Source organism: Lathyrus oleraceus, chromosome 7 (assembly GCF_024323335.1).
Source record: "Lathyrus oleraceus cultivar Zhongwan6 chromosome 7, CAAS_Psat_ZW6_1.0, whole genome shotgun sequence".
NCBI lineage: Eukaryota > Viridiplantae > Streptophyta > Magnoliopsida > Fabales > Fabaceae > Lathyrus > Lathyrus oleraceus.
In genome coordinates this window covers 278,181,791-278,192,310 of record NC_066585.1, presented here as the reverse complement: position 1 = coordinate 278,192,310, position 10,520 = coordinate 278,181,791, and the positions used below count along the sequence as shown (strand labels likewise).

Here is a 10,520-nt window from a genome sequence, read left to right as displayed (position 1 = left end):
ACATTTTAGTTGGTCTTAATTCTCCCATTTCCAGTTTCTTGCATATGGACAAGGGCATAACACTGATACCGGCTCCTAAATCACACAGAGCTTTGTCTATGACAAATTTTCCTATGTGACAGAGTATAGAGAAACTACCAGGATCTTTAAGTTTAGGAGGCATATTCTGGATTATAGCGCTACATTCAGCAGTGAGTGTAACGGTTTCGCTATCTTCAAGTTTCCTTTTATTAGAAAGAATTTCTTTTAAGAACTTAGCATATGAGGGCATCTGCGTAATAGCTTCTGTAAACGGAATTGTGACGTTTAATTGTTTTAGTAGGTCAACAAATTTTTAAAATTGGCCCGCGTCTTTGGTTTTAATTAGCCTCTGAGGATAAGGGATAGGTGGTTTATAGGGCGGTGGAGGTACATAAGGTTCTTTCTTTTCTACGGTTTCCTTATTACTCTCTTCCTTTTCCTTAGGTTTATTTTCTTCCTCAGTTGACTTTTTAGAGTTTTGGTTCTCAACTCTTGGATCAGATGGTCCTTCTACCTCTGTTCCACTTCTCAATATAATTGCATGAGCGTGGCTTTTCGGGTTAGGTTGGGGTTGTCCAGGAAATGTGCCAGTTGGGGCAGCAGTAGGCGCTTGTTGTTGAGCTACTTGTGAGATTTGTGTTTCCAGCATTTTGTTATGGGTAGCCAGGGCGTCTACTTTACTTGCTAGTTGTTTAATTTGTTCGTTAGTGTGTACATTCTGGTTTAAGAAATCTTTATTGGTTTGCTGTTGAGAAGCTATGAAGTTCTCCATCATGATTTCCAAGTTGGATTTCCTAGGAACGTTATTGTTAGATGTAGATGGGGTCGGCTTTTGATATCCAGGAGGTATAGCTGGGGCTTGACTGGGAGATTGACCTGGTGCGTATAAAGCATTATTACTCTTGTATGAAAAATTAGGATGATTCTTCAAGTTTGAGTTATAGGTATGCGAGTAAGGATTTCCTTGAGCATAGTTCACTTGCTCTGCTTGGATTCCTGTTAGGAGTTGACAATCTGTAGGAGTGTGACCTTGGATTCCACAGACTTCGCAATTTTCAGTTACGGCAACCACGGTGGCTGGAGGTGATACATTTAAACTTTCAATTTTCTGGGCAAGAGCATCCACTTTTGCATTAACATGATCAAGGCTACTTACCTCGTACATGCCACTTTTCGTTTGAGGTTTTTCTACCATTGTTCGGTCGCTTCCCCATTGATAATGATTTTGGGCCATGCTCTCGATAAGTTGATAAGCATCGGCGTAAGGTTTATCCATAAGCGCACCACCTGCGGCGGCGTCTATCGTTAATCGTGTGTTGTATAAGAGACCATTATAGAAGGTATGAATTACTAACCAGTCCTCTAAACCATGGTGTGGACAAAGTCTCATCATGTCTTTGTATCTTTCCCATGCTTCGAAAAGAGACTCGTTATCTTTCTGTTTAAATCCATTTATCTAGGCTCTTAACATAGCTGTTTTGCTTGGAGGAAAATATCGGGCAAGAAAGACTTTCTTCAACTCATTCCATGTGGTGACTGAGTTGGAAGGAAGAGACTGAAGCCATCTTCTAGCTTTATCTCTTAACGAGAAAGGAAAAAGACGAAGTCGAATTGCCTCTGAAGTGACACCATTAGCTTTAACAGTATCAGCGTATTGGACAAATACGGATAAATGAAGGTTTGGATCCTCGGTAGGATTTCCGGAGAATTGATTCTGTTGCACTGCTTGTAGCAGCGAAGGTTTAAGTTCGAAGTTGTTTGCTTCGATTGCGGGTGGAGCAATACTCGAATGTGGCTCATCTTGCGATGGAGCGGCGTAATCTCGAAGAGCACGAGCTGGTTCTGCCATCTCGGGTATCGGCGAAGGAAGAAGATTTTTAAGATCAAAAATTTTGATTGGAGGAAGATTGTTTGCAGTACGATACTCTCGAATTCGTCGTAAGACTCGGAGATATCGTTCAACGTCGTTGATTCGTAAGTAGTACGGTTCGCCTTGTGAGCGAGTGTGTGGCATACAAATCAACAAAAGACAAGGAAAAATAAAAATTGCCTTAGTCTCTACAGCGTAACAGAAGAGTTACGATATCGACTAAATAAAAGTCCCCGGCAACGGCGCCAAAAACTTGATCGCGACTTTATGAGTCTATTGGGGTATTAACTGCAAGTGCACAGTCTAATCGCGTAGTAATAAAAGATATCGATCCCACAGGGACTTATGAATCGATATACCGTTTTCTAAGGTTACTTCGTAAAGCTAAGGCGGATGATACTTTGATGATTAGGGGGAAAAGTAAAACTAAAATAAGATCTAGATTAAATATTGAATAACGCGGATATCGGTATGTAGTTCGTTGTAATTAGGGAATCAAATCTTCGTTGGTTTCTTAGTTTTAAAATAAGTCCTTTCAGTAGATACTATTGATTAAAAGTCTTTTCTCAAACTCTCGCTCTGGTGAATAAAACTATGACTTTAAATTAACGTACGCTCTCACTATTTAGTTAAGTCTAAAATCACTTTTTGAAAACAATAGAATCTTTAGAAACTCTTTTTAAGAAAATGCTAACCATCTAAACACCCTCGTCTCAAACTCTCGCTCTGTTGACTTAGATTATATGATTAAACTTAAATGCTTAACTCTCGTCCTCACATTTAACCTTTAAAAATACTTTTTGAAAATGATTAGAATTTAATTAACTCTAAAATTTGCTCTCGCCCTGATTTAAAGTTAATGTCCAATTTACACTATCCAGTTAAAAGCTCAAACTGTCGTTCTATTGATTTTAACTTCTTTATGTCTTTTACTCTCGTACAAAAACTTTGGTATTAATTCTGTAAATTGAGACCATTAAAAAGAGTGACTTTATTCTTAAATAAATTTAAACCTACTTAGTTTGATTCCTTCATTCCGCTTACTTTACATACCGATATCTAAGTTTATTTAGCCGGACATGCTAAACAATCACTGCGCCTCTCCTTGTAGTTGTGGGTTGGGCTTTAGTGGATTGCTATTTATCCTCTTTTTGCACCTCATTTTCTTTCTTTTTCACGTATGCTTCAAATAATGTTACCTGAAATAAATAGAAGGAAAATATCAAGTTATATTGAATGATATGAAATAAATCGAAACAAATAATAATATAATTTAATTAAATCGAGTCCAAAAATGTGATATTATTTCATGTTATCAAGTGTTAATGTATGTTTGAAACATGTGAAATAAATGTTGGTTAATATTAGTGACATGATTATCCAAGGTGTGATGAATTCCTTTAATTGTTGATTTAATCATTGTGCCTTATTATGCTATTTCATAATGATTTGAATTCTCACCCTTTCTGTTTGAATGTTACCTTTACATGGGTATCGTGCAGATACTCCAGAGTAGTATCACTGAAGTAGGAGGACGGTAGCTCGCTCGAGATTAGATGGAGAGTTTCCGTATTTTAGTTTGACGATTAGGTAATGAGTCAATGCTCTGGTCATGTAACACTGGGTAGATTGGGAGTATCGAACTCATATCTCATTGGAAATGCAGTATGTTATTACTTGAATTATGTTATCTTGAGATGATTGTTGAGAGATGACCATGGTATGGGACATGGATCATTTTATGAAATACATGAGTATTCTTTATTTTCCGCTGCGAACGCATATGCTTGAATATTCATGATAATTGAGATGTGTTATTTAAATGACCAGGTGTATTGTTGGTTTTTGAAAGCTTTTAGTTTTTGAAAACGTCGATGTGACGCCCTTTTGTTTATATGCGTGCTTATTTACTCTGATTATATGTTAAATATTTTGGGGTAGAAAAAGGGGTGTTACAACATGCATGTCGAGTCGATGTTGAGTACATTGCATAAGTGATGTATTTGTATTGATTGTTCTTGATGTGTTATTGGATGAGATGTTGTTGCATATGACATTAACGATAATTGAGATGTGGTTTTGTATGATGTTGAAGAAAATGGAGATGTTGTCGTGTATGATATTGATTATAATTTGGGTGTGACAATGTGATATATTGTTGAGCATGATTGTGTAGATGTTGTACTCTATTCTTCATTCTATACTGTTTATTATTGAAATGAATTCTCACCAATTTGTTTGAATGTTGCCTTTACATGGCCATCGTGCAGATACTCAAAAGTAGCATTGCTGAATTAAGTGGAAGGTAGCTCTTGGAATGACTTCTAATAGTTTGTCGTTTTCTTTAGTAGGGTCTTGCCCTGACCACGTAACATCGGGCTGGGAACGTTTGCTTTCACTTCTTATGTCATGTTTATGTTGAAGTATTATAACTGATTTGGTTGTTAAGGTGATTTATTTAAACTCTTTATTTGTTATGGAAGTTGAAGTTGAGACTAAATGGTATGAGTGCAATATGGTTTTTAATTACTTTAATTATGATTCCGCTGCGATGATACCCTAAGTGAAGGTGAGCATGCGATGACATGTGTTTATGGGAAATTTATAACCCGTGTTACGGAGCAGGATATGTTTGATGTGAGTGATACCCTTTGTGGTTGCAATTTTATTAAATAATGCATTAAAATTGTATTTGGGGTTTAGGATGTTACAACATGCGAAATCTAAAATAAACTAAAATTTATAAACCACAAAGAATGTCATTACGCCATCCTCCAACTCAACAGCAGATAAAGCTCATCTACCTGAGTATTTGTATCATCGGACCAACAAGCAACACAAGCAAATAAAAAGGGTGAGAAATATGTTCATAATATTAACGGTGTAATAAATAGTTCAGATAGTCATACATAACATCAATTGTAATTCTCACACAATAATTCACAAAACAACGACAATCACAATGCAAATGTACTAATGCAATTTACTCCTCCTCCAGGAATGCATGTGGTATCGGGGTTTTGGGCATCAGAGGTGTATTACTAGTTTATCTCTGTCTCTAGTTCTTCTCTTAATCGTGTTCCTCTCTGAACTTGAGACTGACATGGTTCCCCTCTGAAGCTGACCTCACTGGAACAAAGACTTATCTAGCTCCAATATACATGTATGCATGAACATGGAAACATAAATCACAAAGCTCAAAACAACAGAAAAACATACTCAAAACTCAAACTCAAAAGATTCTTATATTAATCATCATTTCACCAATATAATCAATAACAAAGTAAAAATATATTGTTACTCAACAACTCAAATCAACTAAGAAAATACTCAAAACATATTAATCAGAGTAATAATTAATTTATGTATGCTCACAACTCATCAAAAGGGTAACAATTATTGTCTTTTACCCAACAAAGTTCTCAAGGAAAAGTCTAAATAACTCTAAGACAAGATCTACAACTCTAAAATAAATCTAAATGACTCTAAATTACTCCAAAGTGTTCTAAAGTATTCAATTGAAAACTCTTTCATATAAAGACAACTCTTATGAACTTTATTAGCTAGCGGCCTGACTCAAAAAACTATATAACACAAAACAACTCTAAAGAGTCAAATACTTTCACTTGAACTTTAAAGCTCATCAGATTTAACACTAAATAACTCTTACAACTCTATAAGAACTGTAACAAGCTCTCACATAACAATTCTGACTCTTAAACATATAAATAATGCAACGAAAGGTCACCAAACTCAAAATTGCTCAAAACTCTAGACCTAACTCTAAACTTTGTCTCACTTCAAAATAGTACCAAATATTATAGACTTATGATAAAATTATGAAACTCTTCAGTCTAAAATTTCTTTAAACGTTCTTTCAAACGCACTTAAACGCACCTCAACATAGTTACGAAACTCCAAATCTATTCGTTTCAATTAAGCCTCATCGCAATAATTCCTGCATAAACTTTAAAATTGAATGTCTGACATCAAAATAGCATGAAAAATTATTTACTCATGATAAAATTATGAGACTCTTCTGTTTGAAAGTTCATTAAACTATATTTCTAACACAACTAACGACACCCCAGATAGACTTACGAAAATCAAGTTACGCATGAAACATGATAACCAACGCATAACTGAAATTGACTACGCCTTTGGTATAAAAACCAGTGAACTACTACAGTTGTAGCGCTCCTAGACCCAATTTCCCTACTTCAAAATAAATATTATTGTGTTAAATTTTTAACACAAATGACGACACCTCAAACAGACTTATGAAATTTAAGTTACGCATGAAATAAGACTATCAATCCTCTTTTATATCTAACTGCAATTTTATGTGGTTTTCTCCCTATTGAACAAATTTGAAACTCACTTATTTCGCATATTTGAGTTCCCACCGCCTTAAAAACATATTGATAAACATAGCCGTTGAAAATTAAACATTCTAACTCTCGCCCTATTAAATAGATCTACAACTCATATGCAACTGCAACACACAAACAAGGCAATAATATCAACAAGACATCAATAAGGTTATTGACAAGGTTATCAACAAGGTTAAATAAGACATCAAGACATATCGATGAGAATACATATCATATTCGAGAGTAGAAATATTATCAATCAATCGTCTCAAAGGTTTTGCCCAATTTTTTTTACCACAAACATTAAATACAAAGAAAAAGGAAGGAGGAAGGCATGAGGGTAAGGACCCCTCACTATCCCTCTATTTAACCACTCATATATGAATAATACTCCCCCTTTATCTCGAATTCGCATATTGATGAAGTTTTTTCCTTTTTGGGATTCTTCCTCGTTCTTCAAGGTCTCTTCCTAGGTTCTTCCTTTTTGCCTCCTTTCTTAAGTTTTGCATGTATCGTACAAAATTCTACCTCACTCTCTCTATTTATTCACCCTAATTATCTCAATTCTCCTCTCACCCCTCAATTCTCCTCACACCCTCATTCTTACTATTTTATATTATTTTATTAAATCTCACCACACCCTTAATTCTTACTCAATTCACCCTTACTCCCTAATTTTAATAAAAAATCTATTTTTCTCCTAACTCTAAAAATATCTCTAATGCCTATAATATTCAAATTAATTATTTAATTTTTAATAATAAATAAATCAATTAAAATTAATATTAATTCTAATTAAATTTCCACCCCTCCTCAAATAATTTAATAAATCTCATAAAATACTCAATAAACAATATAAAAGAATTTAAATTCAAATAAAAGAATTAAACTAAAATTAGGGTGTTACAACTCTCCCCCATTTAAAAGATTTTTCACCCTTGAAAATTATCTAAAGGAAACAACTCTTGATAATACCCTCCCATATTGTTATCTAACCGCTTTGTCACGCTAACCTCAACAGATCCTCCTCCACTTGTTTCAAACTCACTCCTTTTGGCTAGCGGTTGAAAGACAAAGAGCGTCGACAGTGTTTCACACACATGTCGTGTACCAGGGTACAAAAACATTCACAGCCTAGGCCAAATGAACTAACCTTCTCTTATATCAACTATGTAACACCCTAAACCCCAACTCTTATTTAAATAAAATCATGTAAAAGAAATATTTTTTATTCAGCAAAGGGTGTCACGTCTCTCTCATAAAACTGTCATTCTCAAAATTTTAGAATAAAGTAGTGGAATTCAAAAACATATTTCAACTTAATTGTCTCATAATTCAAAACAACTTCATTTAAATAAAAAACAAATAGTTCAAACTCTCATAACACAAAACAGAAAGGTAACACATCACATTGTTACATTATCAGAGCGACACACGAAATCCAAAATAAACTCAAATTGATAAACTACGAAGAATGTCACTATGCCATCCTCCAACTAAACAACAGATAAGGCTCATATACTTGAGTATATGTATCATCGGCCAAGCAACACAAGCAAACAAAAGGGGTAAGAAATATGTTCATAATGTTAATGGTGTAATAAATAGTTTGGATAGTCATGCATAACATCAATTATCATTCTCACACAATAATTCACAAAATAACAACGACAATCACAATGAAAATGTACTAATGCAATATACTCCTCCTCCAAGAATACAAGTGATACTGGTGTTTTAGACATCAGAGGTGTACTAATAAGTTATCCATATTTTTGGTTCCTCTCTGGACCGTATTCCTCTCTGAACATGAGACCGACATGGTTCCTCTCTGAACCTGACCTCACTGGACCGAAGTCCTACCTAACTATAATATGCATGTATGCATGAATATAACAATAGAAATCATAAAGCTCAAAACAATAGAAAAATATACACAAAACTCATACTCAAAAGATTCTTCTCTGAATCATCCTTTCGCCAATATAAGGTCAACACCGTAATTTCTCTCTGAATTACTCATCTCAAAATTTACATCTCAATCATTTATATTAATAATAATAAATAATCAACAACAAAGTAAAAATATATTATTACTCAGCAACTCAAATCAACTCAAAACACATATGTAGAGTAATAACTAATTTATGTATGCTCACAACTCATCAAAATGGTAACAATTTTTGTCTTTCACTCAACAGAGTTCTCAAGGCGAACTCTAAATAACTCTAAGACAATCTCTACAACACTAAAATAACTCTAAATGACTCTAAAATATTCTAAAGTACTAAATTTACAACTCTTGTATATAAAGATAACTCTTATGAACTCTATTGGCTGGCGGCCTAACTCAAGTAATAAATAACTCAAAACAACTCTAAAGAGTCAAATATTTTCAATTCAACTTTAAAGCTCGTCAGATTTAACTCTAAACAACTAAAAAAACCTCGACAATCCTATAACAACTCTAATAAGCTCTCACATAACAAATTGACTCTTAAACTTATCAACAAGCCAACGAAAGGTCAACAAACTCAAAATTGCTCAAAACTTTGACCTAACTCAACTTTGTCTCACTTCAAAATAGAACCAAATATTATAGACTTATGATAAAATTATAAAACTATCTAGTCTAAAATTTCTTTAAACCCACTTTCAAACTCACTTAACCGCACCACTAATGGAGTTACGAAACTCCAATTCTATTCGTTTCAGTCAACCATATCGCAATAATTTATGCATATACTCTAAAACAGGATATCTTAATTCAAAATAGAACGAAACATTATTTACTCATGATATAATTATGAAACTCTCTAGTTTGAAATATCATTAAATTCCCTTTCTAAAGCAATTGACGACACCCCAAACAGACTTACAAAACTTAAGTTACACATGAAACATGATGACCAACGCATAACTGAAATTGACTACGCCTATGGTATAAAAACTAGAGAAATGTTGTAGTTGTAGCACTTCTATACCCAATTTACCTAGTTCAAAAGAATTATTATTGCATTAGTTTTCTAACACAACTAACGACACCTCAAACAGGCTTACGAAACTCGAGTTACACATGAAATAAGACGATCAATCCCCTTTTATGTCTACCTGCAATTTTCTATATTTTTCTCCCTATTGAACAGATTCAAAACTCGCTTATTTCGTCTATTTAAGTTCCCACCGCCCCAAAAATATGTCTTTAGACATAGCCATTGAAAATTAAACATTCTAACTCTCGCCCTATTGAATAGATCTACAACTAATAGGCAACAGTCATACACAAACATGACAATACTATCAACAAGGTATCAACAAGGTTATCGACAAGGTTATCGACAAGGTTAAATAATACATCAAGATATATCAATGAGAATACATATCATATTTGAGAGTACAAAAATTATCAATCAATCGTCTCAAAGGTTTTTTCCAAACCTTTTTTACCACAAACATCAAATATAGAGATAAAGTAAGGAAGAAGGCACGAGGGTAAGGACCCCTCACTATACCTCTGTTTAACCATCCATATATGAATAATTCTCCCCTTTTACCTCAAATTTGCAGATTGATGAAGATTTTTCCTTTTTGGGATTCTTCCTCGCTCTTCAAGGTCCCTTCCTAAGTTCCTCCTCTTTGCCTTTTTCCCAAGTTTTGCACGTACTGTACAAAACTCTACCTCACTCTCTCAATTTATTCACCTTAATTATTTCAATTCTCTTCTCACCCATCAATTCTCCTCTTACCCATCAATTCTTACTATTTTATATTATTTTATTAAATCTCACCATACCCTCAACTTTTACTCAATTCACCTCTTACTCTCTAATTTTAATAAAATTTCTATTTTTCTCTTAACTCTAAAAATATCTCTAATATTCAAATGAATTATTTAATTTTTAATAATAAATAAATCAATTAAAATTAATAATAATTCTAATTAAATTTCTATCCCTCCTCAAATAATTCAATAAATCGCATAAAATACTCAATAAATAATATTTAAAAAAATAAATTCAAATAAAATAATTAAATTAAAATTGGGGTGTTACATATTTCATGTCAAAGTTGTTAGAGAGAAATTTCTTAATATCATGTAATAAACCAAGATCATTAGTTGCAATAAAAATATCATCAACGTATAAAACTAGAAGAATACCCTTACTCCCATTGGCCTTTAGATATATACATCGATCAACAATGTTTTTCTTAAATCTAAAGGCCATAATAGTATCATATAACTTGAGATACCATAT

The 10,520-nt window shown here is 33.6% G+C and overlaps 1 non-coding gene across 1 annotated transcript; it reads left to right on the top strand.

The window, feature by feature from the left end:
• Window positions 1-1,385: 1,385 nt before the first annotated feature.
• On the top strand, window positions 1,386-1,492 carry LOC127108581 (small nucleolar RNA R71). The gene has a single exon (XR_007796108.1). It is a non-coding gene; the product is annotated as a small nucleolar RNA R71 (small nucleolar RNA).
• The last annotated feature ends 9,028 nt before the right edge of the window (window positions 1,493-10,520 follow it).